Source organism: Buceros rhinoceros, unplaced genomic scaffold, assembly GCF_000710305.1.
Source record: "Buceros rhinoceros silvestris isolate BGI_N320 unplaced genomic scaffold, ASM71030v1 scaffold8375, whole genome shotgun sequence".
Lineage (NCBI taxonomy): Eukaryota > Metazoa > Chordata > Aves > Bucerotiformes > Bucerotidae > Buceros > Buceros rhinoceros.
Genome location: NW_010411114.1, coordinates 37,068 through 55,431, shown reverse-complemented (window position 1 = coordinate 55,431; position 18,364 = coordinate 37,068).

Here is an 18,364-nt window from a genome sequence, read left to right as displayed (position 1 = left end):
AATGTAATTTGAGATAATTTCTATGAATCAAAAGAGGTTTGAAAGCACACTGCAAATAAACCAGCACTTTAGGTTAGCTAAACTTACTTATGTTTTGACATTTTATCTCCCTTATTGCATGTATCTGCTTTTAATATCCAGCTGTGACATAAACAAGCTACCTAACAATACTTCAGGGTAGTGCATCTACCCTGTTCCATCTCATTGTCCACAGTCAGCCTAACTTTTGCTGAAGACCAGTCCAGACTTAAAAGTATCATCAGGCTTGTTCATCTTTTAGATGAGTGATGGCTAATAGATGCTTATAATTAATTACGCTGTTGATTGCTTAGGAGTGAATTGTCTGCCGCTTGTGAAGATTGGATTGCAGGAGGAGTAAGACCCAGTACCTCCCAAGAAATGAAGTAAAATACAGGTTTGGGCGGTGTGCTGTAATGAAAACTGACCTTATGCAAAAATGTGACAGCTGTGTGTAGTGTTTAATAGACAGTTGGTCTGCTCTTACAATTAAAATTGTGTGCACAGCATTGTCTGTTGTAGCAGCATTTGCATACTGAATGTCCTTCTGTTCCCTTCGGAGATCATCACCCATGATTAGTCTGACAGCACTCCAGTATTAAGGAAGGAAGACTGGCTACAGGACTACCTAAGAGCTGGAAGATCCACGGCTTAGTTCAGTATTTTTGTATACACAACTGGCTTGTGGTCACACCAGAGGTAGTTGTTTAAGTAAGAAGATAGTGATCAGAGGCCGTAGAAAGATTATAATATTACACTGGCAGAATAGAAGTTTTGGCACAACATAGCAAAAGACTGGAATACCAGTTAGCTTCTTTGCACATGTTCAAGTTATTTTGTCCAAAAATGGCATAACTTCCATCCAGTGGGGCAATAGAAAAAGGTGCAATATTAATTAGTTCCTATCACTGAAGGCAAAGGAGAGGGTGACATCTATTACTGAATGTAGCTCAAAGCCTTTTTCTGCTCTTTCAAGGTCAGAATGGTAACCCTAATACAGGTGACGCTACCTCTGGGTACACAACAGTTATTAAAATTATTTTTCTACCCTTTAGAATTTTCTTTCATATTGGTCTATACTTGCAGAGCACCTCAAATTTAAAACAGGACCTTGGAAGGCAATGGAAAGCAATAGCCTATCTCAGGGGATTACTTACCTAAGGTAAGTAAACCGTAAGTTTAATGGTGTGTATCCTGGCCATATCAAAGAGGATGAAGAACTATTTAGGGCATTTTCCCCTATTCTTTCAAGATTATTAGAGAAAAAAAGGAAAAACTACAAAAAAAAAAACCCAAACAAAACAAACCAAAAAACCACAAAACATTCACTATTACAAACATTTAGATAGAAATGTAAGACTCGCTGGAAAGATGAATTTGTTTTCTTTTCCAGATGCTCTGTTTAATATTATCAAGTCAAACTCAAGTGATCATTCACCGCTTGTACTTAGCTTTGAACATCACTGTTTCTATTTCCTACCTGATACAAAGTTTGCATGCTTGAGAGTCTGTCTTTTCTTTCAAGTTTTTTTGTTGGCCAAGTAAGAGATGGTATCTACTGTATAATACTGAAGTTGCATCTTACCAGAAAGAAATACAGCCTCCCTGTTGTAATAATTTCCCATAACAATACTTATTGCCCCTTCCATCCAAATTTCTTGGCTCTATCTTGCAACAGTTAATATATTCATCAAAGCACAATGGTATCATTGAGTGGCAGGGCACAGAGTTCACTGGCTCACGAACATTTGGACGAGCAGCTCATAAGAGACAGTCTGCATTTTACCTGGAATAGGAAATAGGTGACATATGAATTTGGCAGAGCCTTGAGTTTTCCTGTACAAGCTTTTTTGAATCAGGTTGTGAGACTATGCAAAATGTACCCAAAATACTGGTTTTCTGATCACAAGGCACAAAGTTGACACTTAATTCAAGGAACAGGAATACAAAGAATAAAACCACCTCCTCAAAAAGAGCGTGTGTTTATTGTTGTGCCAATGTTAATAGGATCATAAAATTCTTATGAAAATAAAAGTATTCCTCCTTTAAAAATATTTTTTTTAAAGAGAGCATTGTTTTAATTTTTATATTTTCAGCTTCTGGCTCTTCAGTGACATGTGGATGTGTGTCAGCCCAGAGGATATTTTTCCAGCAACACAGTGTTCTGAATAAGCTATTCATGAACACATGAGCAACAAGCAAGTTCCATTAGGTTCCCTTTTGATTGAGAAAACAACTGCAACAGCTTATGTTCTCCTTTAACTTCCTATTCCAAACACTGTCAGAATAACCACAGATTTGAATGAAATTTCTGTTTGCAGTAAATCCCAAAGCAAATCTGACATGATTTTTAACTTTTTAGTTAATAAAAACTGTTATTGAAGAAATTAATAAAAAGAAGAAAGAGTAGAAGAGATCCTGAGGTGTTGGGACATTGTTACTGTTTCTTTTTTCCCTTTATTTAGTAGGGCTGGCATCTGCTGATTTGCTTAAGAAACACATTTCAAAGGATGAGGAGAATAAATACACATTAAGAGTGAATAGGTGTCTGGAAGGTGGCAAAACCAGAAGGATAGAAGAAAGCTGATTTAGAGTCAACATCTTTTCAAAAGTCCCAGGGGATGAGAATTCATACTCAGCAGGCTCGTTCTGTTTCCACCCTTAAGGGCTGCTGTGAGGATGGAACAATGAAATGACAATCTCTTTTCTAACAGTGTTCGGGTATAAGTGTTCATAGCCAGCAGGCAAGGAAGCTCCTTTAAGAAACAGTTCTGGTCTTTTTCCTGTCCACTAGTGGCTGAAAAGAATTTTCACTAGTGGAATGTCTCCTGTTTTATGTCAAGCAAAGGGATTCTGTTCCTTGCCTCAAATGCGTCTACCGATCACGTTGCAGAACAAATCTATGGGGTTTTTTTTCCTCTCTCTGTATTCTTTATATGCTGGAGTCTAACAGGCCTAAATGGAATAAAATTTCCCTTTTCAAAACTATTTGTTTTCCCCATCTCTTCCCCTGCACAGGAAACTCTTATTATGTGACTTAATTAGAAACATATTTCTGGGATGGGAATGTGCAAGACATAATGTTAGCCAGCTGAGGAACAGAGACAGACTTCTTTGGAAATCTACTATCTGATGAAACAACAAAGGTTTGGGAATGAATTATTCAAGACCATACTCAAACTATTCAGGAACCCTGATATGGGACTCTAAAAAAAGCAGCCTGGAATCTGTTCAGTGAATTTCTCCCACTTGGATCTCCTGAGATTTAAAGAGCTCCCTACATGGGAGTAAGAGAAAAACACATTTCCATGAATTTGGGAATAGTAGGAGAGGACATGTTATCATTAATGATGTGCAGGCATTTCCACCACTAATTCATATCTACAGGGAGGGCTGTACCACGGTTACATTGATTCTGCATGGATGCATCTACCATGAAAACCAAACTATCTATAATTTGAGGCAAGTGTATAAGAGAGGAGCTGTGCCTGGACATTCTTTGTGAAAAGAAAAAAATTTTTCATTGACAAAGTCCAAGTTTCTAAAAAAAGCAAAGATTTTCTGCAAAAAATATTTTGAAAAAAAACCTTTTAATTGCAAAAAAAGATTGAAGATCTAGATAAAGAAATTATACTGTTAGATTTAAAGGAGATCCATTTAAACAAGCCATTCAGAGTTCTGATACGAGCAGCTGAACTCAATTTCCATGCAGACATACATGAAAGCAAGATGTATCTTCACAAGGTCTAGGTTATAAAAAACATTCATCACTCAGCTCTGGACTGTGGACAAAACAGTTAATTCTGATGTTTTGATTTATCTGTCACTTGAATTAGTACGTACTAATAATTGCTGCACACAAGTCAACAGATATTTTATGAAAACAACATATTAAAAGTGTATAATCACAGTTTAGAAAATTTATACCAGTCATTTAACCTGTTTTTACTGCATCAACATGTGAGAACGCTGAATAATTAAAGCCCTATTTGATTTTGGTTGCTACCTAAATTTTAAAAACAGCTCTGAAGTCGGCGTAGTTGCTCCTGTAATAAATAACGCAGCCTCAAAATGAGTAGCATTGCTGTATACAGAGATACTGTCTATCAGTACTGATATTACCAATTCACTAATTACTTGCTTACAAACTTTGCAAAGTGCCAGAAGATCCTGTTCTTTCCATTTCTTCAGAAATTCCAAGTTTTCACTTCTTGTGTTAGCCTGAGCTCACGAGGGCAATGGCAAGATGGAATTGTCAATACACAAAACTGGGAAACAAAAGCTTTAAAGGGGAGTGGGAACTATCTAAACTGAACAGGACTGGGTTTAGGCCGATTTAAATCACTTTGGGCAACGAATCTCACAAGGCACCTACTACTGAAGAGCAATATGATCTCCAGTTCTAACATTGTTCCACCATCTTTTTCTGCCTTGCTCGGGTATGAGGATAAAGTCACTCTAAAATAACTGATGTTAACAGCCAGATAAATCTGGGTCGTGATCAGTTCAGGAGTGGCTGAGAGAGGCAGTTATGGCGATGTTCCTCTCTTAGTCACCTGAGTGGTCTCAGTTGCGTTGCCATAGTTACTGCCTTCCCCACATGGTATTGCTTACACATGTTCCTACTGGATTGATCTTCCATCTTCTCTTAAGCCTTCCATGTGTCTGTGTATATTTGGACACCGTGTGATGTAATTTTATAACAGCAAAATGAGTCACAAGAGCAGTGCTTGTTTTCAGCTGTCAAAAGAACAAAAATGATCAGACTATTTATAAATGCATTGTTTTAATGCACAGATGAGCCAAATCTGATGGTCTACAGTAGCTCCTTCAATAAAAGAGCCTTAACACCGAGAGATTTTGGCATTTTGCGACGTTTTCTACACTGAATCAGCTGCTACTGGCAAAAATGGCCGAGTGACTTAAAATTCTCAGTCCCACAGAAAGTCGGTATGATCTGAGCTCTTCAGTCTCTTCTGAAAATGAAACATGCTCTCCTACACCACTCAGGCATTGTAGAAAGTGTTTTATGCCTGCTAATTTCACAGACAATTTCATGGAAATGATAATTAGCTAGTGAAAACTTAATTACAAAATGTATGCTTTCATGTTAGAAAAAAAATGGCTTGGCTTTGAATTAAGAGAGAGGATCAACAGTGTTCTAACTCTGGGCATTTAAAACACACGCAAACATTTGACCCAGCTACCAATGGATATAGTAGCATTTACATTTGAATACTTCGTTGTGTCAAAGTTGTAATTGTCGTACAGAGCACATCAAAAAGATTAAAAATTCTGTTCTGCAATTCCCAAACTAATTTACATCTGTAAAACCAATATTATAAACGTTGACTGGACCAACGTTGCTTTTCCCTGTCAGTGAAAACCATTGTTTCCTTTTTCCCAAGGCTGGGTAACTTCAACAAATTAAAAAATACGGTTTACTAATCTAAAGGAAAATTTTATGAAACATACTGTGCATATCTTTTGTCTTTTCAACATTACATTTTCTAATCTAGAAAGATAATGGAATATGCATTCAGATATTGTGTTTTATTTTCCTTTTGGGGGTGGTGGTGGTGGTGTTCTTTCTTGTCACTGGAGATGAGGAAATGAGAATTTCTGCTTATTTGCTCTTCTGATTTTGAGATCCTGTCGTGATAGTTTCATAGCCTGTGAAAAGTACTAGTAGTTTTTCTATGAAATTTGTGTTAGAATAGATTTAACCTGAAGGCAACTTTGACTCCTATGGCTGGTTCAAGTTCCCTGTGAACATGTCCTTTATGGGATGTGAGCAAGGTAGGCACAGAATGACAAAAAAGAGTTATGGAGCTTTGACTGTGAAAGTTCGTACTGTGAAAGAGATCTGCATTGAAAAACAGACTGCAAACACAAAAAAGGAAATTCTCTATGCAAGAGAAGTGCAATTAAAGAAACCCTTAAGAACCCAGATGAAGAAAGGTTGTTTTTAAAAACAATTTTGAGAAACTGTAGATTGAGAAGACAAACTAACTGCTGCCAGAATATCCTATTTTCCCCCTTTTGCTCTTGTTCTCATTACTGCTTTTGTAATAATCTGTCTCACACCATATAAACTCGGGTTCAAAGCAAGCTTTCAAATCTATAGCATACAAGGTCCCATTATGATGAAGCACAGTGCATTCACAGTCTCCATATTCATGAAGACTACGTTTGAGTGCATTGTGTCAAGCCTTGAATGAATCCATGCCACGTCACAATAATTTTCATAAGTATTTTTGTTTACATTGCAAAATTTATTTGGTGGCAGGAATGATATTAAAGCATGACATTTACGACAATGGATGATTTTCTGCTCATTTAATTTCTCCGTAGTACCAAATAGTCTAACAGTACAGTCACCTGATGTAACTGTCCAAGCGCCGTATGCTCCAAAACTGCCTTTCCTGTCACCACCTTTACACATATGTGCTGTGTAAGTAAACCCCAGGGCTTACTAAACAAGGATGTCTGGAAGCAGGAAAATCTGCCGTCAGCTTTTCCCTATACATTATCCTTCAAGCTGTTTTAAATGGCATTCACCTTCCTCTATAGCTGGAGCAAAAGCATCCAGAACTGTTCAATGTCAAGTTGAGATTTAACCCTAGAAGGCCCTTTCCATACTGCATCAAGTGGTTGTTCATGCATCTTGTTTTTGAATTGGAGGAGGCCATAGGTCTTACCGTTTTACCTTCTTGTTTCTACTCAACACGCATTCGTTGTTGAGCAGCGAGTCCTATGGATGTTGGTCAGAAATACAGCAAAATGAAGGGTTATTTTTCACGGTCTATGCTTTCCATAGCTTAAATACTACCTGAGATACAACTGCATGAGTTTTACCATCTTTATTTTAGTGTGTTCTATCAGAATTCCCTAAAGGATTTCTCCAAATGATTCTCCTCAGTTAGTGTAATGACTTCACTGATTTTTGCACTGCAAAAATTAAATAAAAAAAAAAAGGAAGAAGAAGAATCAAAGCAAAATGAAAAACAAATAAGTTGGTGCCAGAGATAATCTTTGCTTGATGCATATCAAGCGATAGGAATAATTTGTGCTTGGAATGACAGTTATTAGACTTTGCACCTTTTGTTGGAGAAATTATCAACACAGTCAGCACTGATAAAATCTGAAACCCGTATTGGTTTGCTCAGTATAGTGAAATATTGCAACAAATAGTGAAGCTGATATATTGATAAGTTTTTGTTTGATGTTGCACTTGCGTAAGTATCCTCAAGCTATCCTGGCCCCATAAAATACGAATGAACTGGAGGGATTTACTAAAATAGGAATTTAATTTTAATTTAATTATGATCTTCGCAACTGACAAAAAGGCCATCTCTTACTGCAAGTTAACAGAATGAGTCTACAGCAGAGTCTGCGGTAGGCAAAAGCCCTGTCAACTAACCTATAAGAAGTATCTTAGTCCACGGAAGAGTAAGGCATCAGGTTTAAGCAAAATGTTGCCCCCGTGGCGGAGCTAGAACAAAGCGCATCCAGCACATGATGCTTGCTCTTCTGTCCTGGACTGTTTAGAGAGAGAGAAAAAAAAGAGGATTGTCATCCTTTACACCGAAGCTCTCTACCTGGGTCCTACGTGCCCGAAATAAACATACCAAAACTTTTCTTTGTGTCCAAGGAATAAAGCACATGCAGCTTACTGTGGCAGTTTTGTGAAAGCACCCCTGAATCCTCCCTCCAAGCAGCTTCATGTAAATCTGAGTTCAGAGTACTATGATTTAGCCCAGACTCTGAGCTTTTATTACATGCTGGACCTGGTGACATCGGGGGAAAATGCAATGTCATATTCCTCCATTGTGCATTGATAGAAGCTGATAGGCATGCATTACATTTGACAGCGAGCAGTGAATAACTGAAAGCGGTGTACAAAAAAGTTGAATCGTTGCCATAGATTAAATAGATACTGTGCATAGATTGATAGGTACATAGATTTTCTTTTTGAAGAACAAAAAACAACAAAAATGTGGCTTACCCAAAACCGTATGAGGGATGAATTGGTGACAGAAGCCAGCTTAAAGCAAAAGAAAACACCAAAAAACCCCACAACTCACAGCTTCGAAAGTTCCCATGTTTGTACATGTCAAATCCTGACATCTTTCCCTTGAAAGGTTGGTTCATTTTAGAATACATCTATGCACAAAGTCTCTGTGCTTTTAGGAATACTGATTAGACATCCGAGAGTTGAAACAATAGCTCTTGCAGTGGGACTGCATATATTTTTCGGATTATTTTTACTTGTGAGACAGAAGGATAGGACAATGTTATCCAAGAAAACTAAGGTATAGAAACAAACTGAAATTTTGATTTTATAAAGACAATTTTTGACCTCAGTGAAATCAATAAATGGGAAAACTTGACGGTTTTGAAGTGCTGGCTTCCTGGGTACAATGGAATATGCAGGGGGAAGAGAAAGTCCTGTGGCAGTGGTGGGCAAATCTTTGATTCTGTTCTTCTGCCATCTTCTCCTTTTGAAGAGTGATATGGAAAGCACACTACCCTCCACCTTGAAGGCTGCTTCTCTTCAGAAATGGCCATGAATTACTTTTCCTTGCTTCGTTTGCACATGCTAAATTGAAGACATGAGATTTTTTTCTCACTTTTAATAGATCTGTGTTTGATTTGGTACAGATGCCTTTTCTGACCTTGAACCCTTTATCCTCTCACTATAAAGAGCTGCCAATATCACACTGAACTGAAATGGAGGTAAGAGCTAACCTGTCCCTCTGTTACTTGACATAGCTGATTGTGTAAGGGGCACAATCCTGTTGGGTGATGAAAATGTAGAGCATGGTACTCTTAGCAGTACGTCCTCAAAGAAAATGTGCTAAGGCAGCTTCTGTACCTCAAATAAAAAGGATGCACAGGACAAGGGTATATGTGACAAGTACGGGGGGTCAGAAGAGGCTGTGTGTACGTATGCAGCAAGCTCCTGATCTCTCTGCAGAGTCGTGTGCTGTGGTGCTGGGGCCTGCAGTGCTTGGTCCCAGGCTCTGGATGCGGGGTGGTACCTTTGCCGGCATCCACAGCATTTCACAACTCTTGTTTTCTGAGAGGGGTCAAAGCAGTGAGCGGCAGAGCAAACACACCAGTTTCACGTTCGTTTTTGTGGCACAGTGAATGTGGGTTCACATGAATGATGCTCCTGAAAGCTCCCTGGGAAATTTCTACCTCCTGGGTGTGCAAAGGGAGACTGTGACTCCGATCTGTGGAGAGGAAAGAACATAGCATAGCGGTCTGCAAACCATCTGCAGGACATTTGTTTATGGTCCACGAGGAGCTAATTAGTTACATGATACTACTTCTTCTCTCTGCATCTAACTGGGAAAGCCCAAAGGAATGAAAGGAATAAATAATGTACGGCATGAAACTGGACAGGCATCCAAAAACATAAACATGTGCTCCACTACAATACTTGGAAACATCCTATTTAACATATTACTATGCATTTTTATGGCCTGTGAATTTGCCCCATTTTATGTAAATATATATATATATGTACATATGATTTTATTTCCCAGATATGCACCATTGGGGTTGTCATAGCTGCCATCACATCGACACATGGTTACAGTTCCCAAGAGTTTTAAACAGTGACTGTATGTTTGACAAGTGCGTGAATACATCACGTCCAATAAAAGGGCTTGCAGCCGCCACAGGCCTGCAGCTTGCCTGCAGCAATGGGCACGCTCCTCCAGGGAGGTGAGGATTTGGGGAGGGTCTCTGTCTCTCTAGAAAGGTCTCCTGGGTTAGAAATAGTCTGGATTATTTCAGGTAAGAATTATGTCTCTCAAGGAAGCTGAGATGAAGAGTTAGCATTGTACCTAGACAGCATCCATCAATAACTTTGGGCTACAGGATTTAATTTGATTGTATATTCTTAATTGAGTTTGTACTTGTAATTACAGGTCTAAATTTTAATAGAGGTGTTTTAACAGCAAACTCTTTTCTTTCCCAAAGAAAGATCTCTAAACTATGTGAAAATCAGTATTCTTATTAATTTTACAGTGAAGGATGTATAATGAAAGATCGTTAGCATTTCTATTTTGTTATTACTTGTTCATCTCGAGATCTAATCTAGCCCTCAAAGCTGCTACAGAATTTCATTTGTTTTAATATTTTTTGTTTGTAATCAATTAGATTATATGACAGCTAAAAAATTTGTGAGAAAAGCATTCCTTTAAAATTAAATCCATATTTTACTTCAGATTTGAAAGAAATAAAAATTCTCAGATGAATATTTTGATTTTATTTTTGCTTTTAACTTACATTGTGTAAAGTTTTCTAGTTTTACAAAGCTGAGAAGGATATTATTCTGTGACTTATCACTCTTTATTAATACTGTTTCTAATAAAGCTGTATGCTGTACAAATGTGGAGCATGTAGTAATGTTTGAAATGTCTGAAATGGTTTTTGAACTCCATGGCACTTTGAAAGGGCAAAAGAGGAGTCCAACGGCCATCCCGGTTAGAAGGGTATACCATGCGGCTGAGCTGACGCATCGCCTGGAGACACGCACATGAGAAAGGGAATTTGGACTGTAACCCAACTATGGAGTTTGTTATGAGCTGTACTGCTAATGTTTCCAAGGATATGGAAATAAAATTAGAGTTCACAAACTGAACCAGAGTTATCCATATCTAACATTTCAAGATCTCACTGTGATTTAAGAAGAATCAGTGCTGAAACGGGTCATGATAAACTTTGCAACACAGTAATGAAAGCAAGTAGTTTCCAAATGGCCCATATTTGTATAATGTCACCCCAAAGCCTTCGATAATCCTTTCTTTGATCATCCCTCATGATGTGTAAAAGCTGGGAAAAGTTTTCTCTAATAAAAATACAAGATTTTATTTACCTAATAGGTCTATCTTAGGATTCTGTATGTGTATCAGATGTCATAAATATAGCACTGATTTTCTTGTTTGAAAGAATAAGTAATATATTATATGATGGGAGGGGATTGTTTTGTTTTTCATCTGGTATTCTGATTTGTTATTTCTTTACTTTGGATTTTGACCTTGCCATTTCTTAAAAGATTGACAGGTAACTCTCCTGGTGCTTATTTTTGGTTAAAAATCAGGACTAAAACTTTCAGTTTACTCAGTTTAGATTTTTCTGGACACACCGTGTGCTGTGAAAAACTTCAGACCAAATTTCCTTTCACAGTTGTAAGTGTCAGGGCCTGAGGGACACTAATAGGTATTACTGGCCCTGACCAGCCTCACCTGGAGCACCCACCCACACCCCTGGCCATTGGCCAGGAGACCTATTTAACCTCCAGCTCTTTACTTAAGCTGCTGTGGTAGGTCAGCAAAGATCTCCTTTTTAGGAGGTTTGCTTTAAGCTATCCTGTAGCATTTGTATTCCTACCATGTGATGTTAAGCAGCATCATCATTGGTTAAAAGTTTTTGCACCACTGTTGCTTTAAAAGTCATGTGACTGTGCTGTGAGCTGATTTGCTTCCTGTGCTCTTGGCCACCATGGAGCCTGCCTGCCTGCTTGCTTGTTTGTTTGTTTGTTTGTTTGTTTCCCCTGGAGATGCTGTCGTGTTCCGACGCAGCCGCGCCGTGGGGATGGACCCCTTGTGCTGCTGCTTTCCTCAGCAAAGCACCACCGCCGCGAGAGACCAGCCCAGGAACCGCACGCTGCGGGGAATCAGAGCCCCCCACCTCGTCGTGACTGAGGAGCCACGCCTGAAAAACCGACTGAGTTGTTTTTTGCTGGAAAAGCCGCCATGCCGCCTCGGCATGCTGCATCGGAGCCCCGCATCAGAGCCCTGCCAAGCCGGGTCCGGACTGTCCGTGTGCCTGAGAGCTGTTTGCTTTTGCTTTGCTTCGTTCCTTGACAGAGACTGGTAGGACTTTGTGCAAATTCTATTTTATCTCACGTTGCCGGGTAATTCGTAACTGTGCAGGTCTCTGTGTTCTGCTCACGCGGCAGAACCACGTGGCTGCCACCATCTCGGATCGCTGCTGTGGTCCATGTTTGCTTTTGGTTTAACCCTTGCCTTCCCAAAACCCTCAATACCTCACTGGTTTACCTTTGTATTTAATAATATTTGTTTGTAGTGTTGTTAAAGTTTGTTTCAGTTTTCCAAAAAGCATTTTAGAGGTCTCACTAATTCTTTTCTCCCTTCCCCTATTTCTGCTGGAATAGGGGAAGGTATTATCGTCATTGGACCTTGGTTTTTACCTCAGCCAAACTGGTGACAGCTGCTCTTGGGTTTTCCTGGATTTTAGTCCTGCTTTGTTTTCTTGCCCTTGCTTGATGTTTGCTGGAGGCTTTGTGGGCCCTGCTGTCCCCTGGCTTTGCTAGAGGAATGGCTCTGTGTTTGTGGTCACCTAAAACAGTAGGTGCTTCCTTGACTGGTTCACTTGATTGCCACTACCTACCTGCAGAAAATGCCTGATTTGTTGGAAGTGGGAAAATGTGCTCAGTACCCTTGGAGTTTCTTGAGAGCAAGAACAGGGTTTGGAAATGGAATGCTGAGGCTGTAATCTTTAATGAGCACAACAGTAGGTGCCTTAGATTACTGGCACTGTTTGAGTTTGCTGCTCTCCACTTTCAGCCTCTTCAGTTGTCAAATACACCCACACCACTGCTGTTAATGACTATAAAAAACTTGAGTCAAGGGGCAGTGTAGTTACCTGTGAGATATAAAACAACGTGGGAGGACTGAGAAAGCGTTTCAAGGTGACTAAAGGAGCATTTCCTTAAGAAACTTAGTGATGTGCAAGAACCTTAAAAAAAAAAAAGGGGGGGGGGGAGAGGGTGGGCAAAGTTTAAATTAGCTGCCTTGGAGAAGACCATACAAATAAAAGACACTGATAACAGATGTGATGAACAGCCAAGGCTGATGGAGAGTATCCACTACACTTTCGGGGGGGGTGGAGAGTGTGGGCAAAGTTTAAATTAGCTGCCTTGGAGAAGACCATACAAATAAAAGACACTGATAACAGATGTGATGAACAGCCAAGGCTGATGGAGAGTATCCACTACACTTCCTTTCCCTGGCAAGCACCAGAGGCTCACCGGGGACCATGAAATGAGTCCCTTGGTCACAAAAGCACTCTCTTTCTTGTGAGCAGCCTTCCTCCAGCAGCCTTCCCAGCTCCAGCTGCTTCCTGTTGGGGTACTTGTGGTGGGAACCAAGTCCCTTTGATCACATCAACCCACGCGCTGCCCTCCCACCATGCCTCTGGTTCCTAGTATTCCCAGCTTCCCTGCACCACCCACCAGGGCTGTGATTCCCCCACTTCCTCACAAGTTTGATACTATAACCTTTCAAGTTACTGAAGCAGTCTTAGCATCGTATGTAACTTGATAATTTGCCTGTCCCATGTGGGTATTCCCAAGCACTTTGGACTAACAGTTATTGTGACATTTTTTGAGTGTCCTGCAATGTTATAATTTTATTATAAATCAGATATCCTTTCATCTGCACAGAAGATGTTTCTCCCTGAAATTGTGTTGGAGTGTCATAAGTATCTTCAAGATGAGAAGCATGAACCCAGAATGATGTATTTGGAGGATGTGTTTTGCTCTTGTGGGAGAGATGCCAAATTCTCTTTTCTGTAGCTGTCTTTATAGTAATGGAAACACTGGTTAGGACACTGTACACAAACACAGCTTTTAGGACAACTCCTAGAAAAACATCCATGAGCTATCTATTTAATAACTTACAATATCTCTCTGAAATTCATTGAAGAAACTAATATAAAAGGCATCACAAGGAAGCTTTTTGGGGATGGAGCCTTTGATCGATTCAGTTCTACCCGTTAACACCTTTCTCACCCAATTACCAAAGGGGGAATTTAGTAGCAACCAGCAGCCTCTCCTGTTTGCTGCCTGTGATGCTGGTAGCCAGCCTAAGGTAATAATAGCCTTGCCTATGCTTTGGTCTTTATGAGCAGCTAGTGGAGGAAGCCCTGTGAGCTTGAAGCGATTCTTCTGAAGAATACACCAGATTCTGTGACACTGGTACAGCTTACAAGATACAGGGCTCAGGTTCCCTGATTGTTCAGCGAGGGAGGGGAATGGAAAATAACTCTGTCAGCCTCTCTGGAACCATCTGAGAAACCTCGCAGATTGCTTCCTCTTTGTCCTTCTCTTTATAGGGTTTCCCATGGGAATAGGAAAATCTAACCCAAAATCCAGGGACAACTTTTTTTCCATTAACTTTGCTGGTTTTCATTATCTGGTAATTGATAATAAACACCTAATAAAAGTTTTTCACATTCCTTCACAATTTCTTTGCCAAAGCAAAAGAGAACGGAAAAATTAAGGGTGAGGGGATAGGACACGCGGGGGATTTTGTGTGTGTGTGTGTAAACAAAGAATGTTTCCATATAGGGATAAGAAGATTAAATTTCTTTAATAGCTGGGGAAAGGCTTGCTTGCTTTAAATAACTATAGAAACTTCCTTTGTGGTGCAGCATTCCAGAGTGAGGCCACATAATCTCTTGGTGCATGTAAATTGCTGTGTGAATTATGTTCCAGTTATGAATTTAGAACTTAACTGTGACCGACTCTGAAGGGAGGAAAAATTCTCTCTCTCCATGCAGCCATGGAAGAATTACCCGAACCTTAGTTCTGGGACCTGATAGAAGCGTTGGCAGTGTCAAACACTTGGATTTCTCTCAAAAGCAAACGCAGGAGAAGTGGGGAGTTTATTTTGCCTTTCTGTGTGTCAGCCCCTGTACATGGAAATACATTGGATTCCAAAGGGCAGTACAGCAAAAAGTGCTCTTGAGTTTCTTCTCCTGGTCCTTTCAAAATGATAGATGAGACCTCAGGGGTATGTGGTTTGGCTGACTAAGCTAGTGGGAGCTGTGTTTTCTTTTCTCCCAAGACACTGTGCACGTGTCCCATGTACTTCCAAAGGCTAGTCCTGGAGGGGCAGTTTATTACTTGGCAATTAGAAACTTGTTAAAATATTATTGTAATAGCTGAGATAAAAGGAAGTGACTAACAACATATTTATCTTTTTCCTGGATGATAAACGACCTTTTTCATCTGAGTGGTCAGAAGGTTTGCTTGGCTGTTGTTTCTTTAAGTATACGTAAACGAGTAATTCATGAGTTAAGGTATCCTTGGTGCCATTCAGCCTTCAGCAGTGTGGAGGGAGTCTACAAAACTACACGTACTTAAGCCTCTGAACACAGATTCTCTAATAACACTGTGGAAGAGAACTAAATTTAAAAGGATGGAACCGAGTTCTTCAAGTTTAGTGGAAAATTATTTGGAAGAAAACATTGCATTCCAATGAACATCAAAAGCACATCTGTATGTTTTATTATACTTGGAAAATAATCATGTGTTGCTGATGATGGGAAGAAATCTACTGTCTCTTCCCATCCAGAACCAGCGTGTTCTGCTAAACCATCTGCTGTGTCCTCTATGCAGATCTACAAAGCACTTCTTAAAAAATAACTTGGCAAATTGGAGAAATTAGAGAGGGGCAAGGAAATTAGCAAGCTGGAGATGAAAAATGTAAAATGCTATTCAAAGTATTACCTCAGATTAATAAACAAAGACTGTAGCGCACTACGTTAGTATTACTGAGATTTATAGCCTTACTATTTATAGTAATTAATATTCATTTTCTCATTATCTAAATATATTATCTGTTATATTATTATTATGGCTAATTTAGCCCCTATTATGGTCCATTTGTGCAGTGGCTGATAGCAAGATTTTCATATCCATTTTTGGTATACATTACAAGATCCGTTTGGAGAGCCACAAGTGTGTTTATGAGTCTTACTGTAATCGGCTTTTACTGTATGTTGCAGGAAGCAATATATTGTGATTTCACATAATTTAAGCTATAACGAGGGGAAAAATGTGTGTTGTTAAAATTGCAACTGCTCTCTAACACTCTTCCTCCTCTCCCTGCAATTGGAAAATAATCCTTTTCATTAACTGTAGTTCATATAAACTGTGTCAGTGCCCTGTTTTCTCTTAGCTGTATTCTGACTGTCAAGCTCAGGTATCGACGGGTTGGAATGTCATTCTAGATTTCTTTATGCCAATATTTGCCCCAAATGGATGTAGCCCATAGCTTCTCTGAATGTTTCTGTCTGCATCACAGAAGTGATTATCCTGGATTACTTTGAGTCCTGTCCTGCCCAATGAGTCACTGGAAGTTCTGTTATCCACGTCAGTGGAAGAAGGATATAGCCCTAAATGAAAAGGCTTTTCCCTGTTTGGAGACTTTTGCAGTATTACATTATCATTCAGTTCAGCTGAGCTCTGGCATATGCAGGTCACTTCAGGATATTTTCATGCTTGGGACCAGATGGAAAATGTCTTTTGCAATCAACAAAAAGCTTGCATTGTTGACATTTCAAATTTTTTTCTACCACTGTAACTAATTTGCTTTCTACAAAATTTAACAGTGTCCAAAAATGATTACAAATACTTTGCAATGAGATTACTTTCATGGTTCAGAGAGTAGGCAGTGTCACAGAAATTCGCTTTATTTTGGTACGCTGAGATTCAGCTTGAACTGAAGCTATGGCTTGGATGCCTTAACTGATACATTATTTGACTTCCGTGTGGAGTAACTTTATGGTTGCTCAGTCTACTAATGAACCGATCTGAAAACCCTAATCATATCCTGATAATTGGATTTCTTTCACAAATTCTTCCCTTCTTCACAACAGTTATTGTAGGTTATGTGACAAAAGACTCCCGTCTGTGCTGTCAGACAAAGGAGCACAGAGGAGCAAAGGCAGGTGGGGGAACCCCCACAACCTTGTCAGATGGACGAGCACCCTGATCTGCCTCCTCCTGAGGCTGTCCCAGGAGGGTGATCAGCCCCATGGTCTGAGGGGCAATGCCCATCATGATGATTTAAAGGACAGGCCCTCCAGAGCACCTTTTGGGCTGAGGAGGGTGCTGCCTGAAAGGGGTATGGGACTCATTGCAAAAACACTGGGGTGAGGTCAGGAGGCACAGATACCTGGTGCCAGCAACTGGAGCAGATGAGAGTCTCTGTGCCAATGCAAAGTCAAGTTGGGCTAGTTGGTAAGTGGAACAAGTGGGTTGGGAGCCCAGGATATGTATCTGGCTCCTAGAGAAACCATGGAGACTGGGGGTTACACGAGACCTCCTTCTGAGTGTGAGGGACTGGAGGTAAAAGGATGTGAGGGCTGGTGAGTGAGTAGACTGAACATAAGGCCAGTTACTGGAGAGATCCTCTGTGTGGGTCTCTGTATTGGGGAGGGGGTGGGGTGGGGGGTGCGAGGTGGTGTGTACCAGCAGCTTAGGTGGATCTGTGGGCCATGTGACTTGAGTGTCCAGATGCCAGAAACTATGGATCCAGAAGCAGTTGGATGGACTGAGTTGTCCAAGCCTGCTGGCATGGAAATATATGTGTGTATTTCCCACTAACAGACCTTCACCCTGAACTGCCAGAGAGGGGAACAGCCTGGGGCCATTCGTGCTGTTTGTGCTGCTGAGCGCAGAGTGTTTGACTGTGCAGTTGGCTGTGTGTATGTGCTTGTGTTATAAATGTGTTTGTGACTGTGCTTTCCGAGATTATATGCTCAATCTTGCTATTGGCTGGACCCAGGCACAGTGGCAGCCTCGCCTCCAGGGGAGTACTGGGTTCAGCACCTCCTTACCACAATTTATGTTTTGCATGTGAAGTTGCAAAATGCCACTATAGTAACTCCACAACGTGTTAAACTCTGTATGAGATGGTGACTGGGGTGGAATGTGAATGTACATTAGGTATTTGGAAGCCAGGACTGATTGGTGTATAGAGCACTCACCTGGGTGTTGGGTCCGAACTGCATTCCCAGGCTGCCAGATGACCTGCTGTACAGTGTGCTGAGTCTCTGTACACATTTACTCTTATTTCTTCTACAGTCTCTTTCCATCGTTTTTCCCTCCGTGATGCTGAGTAGAGGGATAAACCCTACTTAAACTCTGTGCTTATCCTGACAAAAAAACCACAGATTGGAAAAAGGGAAAAAGGATTGATGCTCTGACCTGCCTCTCTGCCTCTGAAGTTACAGGAGCTCCTGAGTCTACTCTTGTGCAAAGATAAATCCCTCTAAAAACCAAGGAAAATAACTGGTTCCCTTGCTGGACAAGTCACCATGTACTTGAATAGACATTTAGTATCTCATTAGGCATGAAATAGTTTTAAACAAAAGGGGAGTGGGGGGTGTGCGCTGGGGGCAGAGGGAATTACAAGCTTATACACTGTTTTGAGATTTGCATGCAGAAATCTTAAATTGGCAGCTCCTAAATCTTGAAAAACACCCAAAGATTGTTTTAAAAAGATGTCAATCAGAA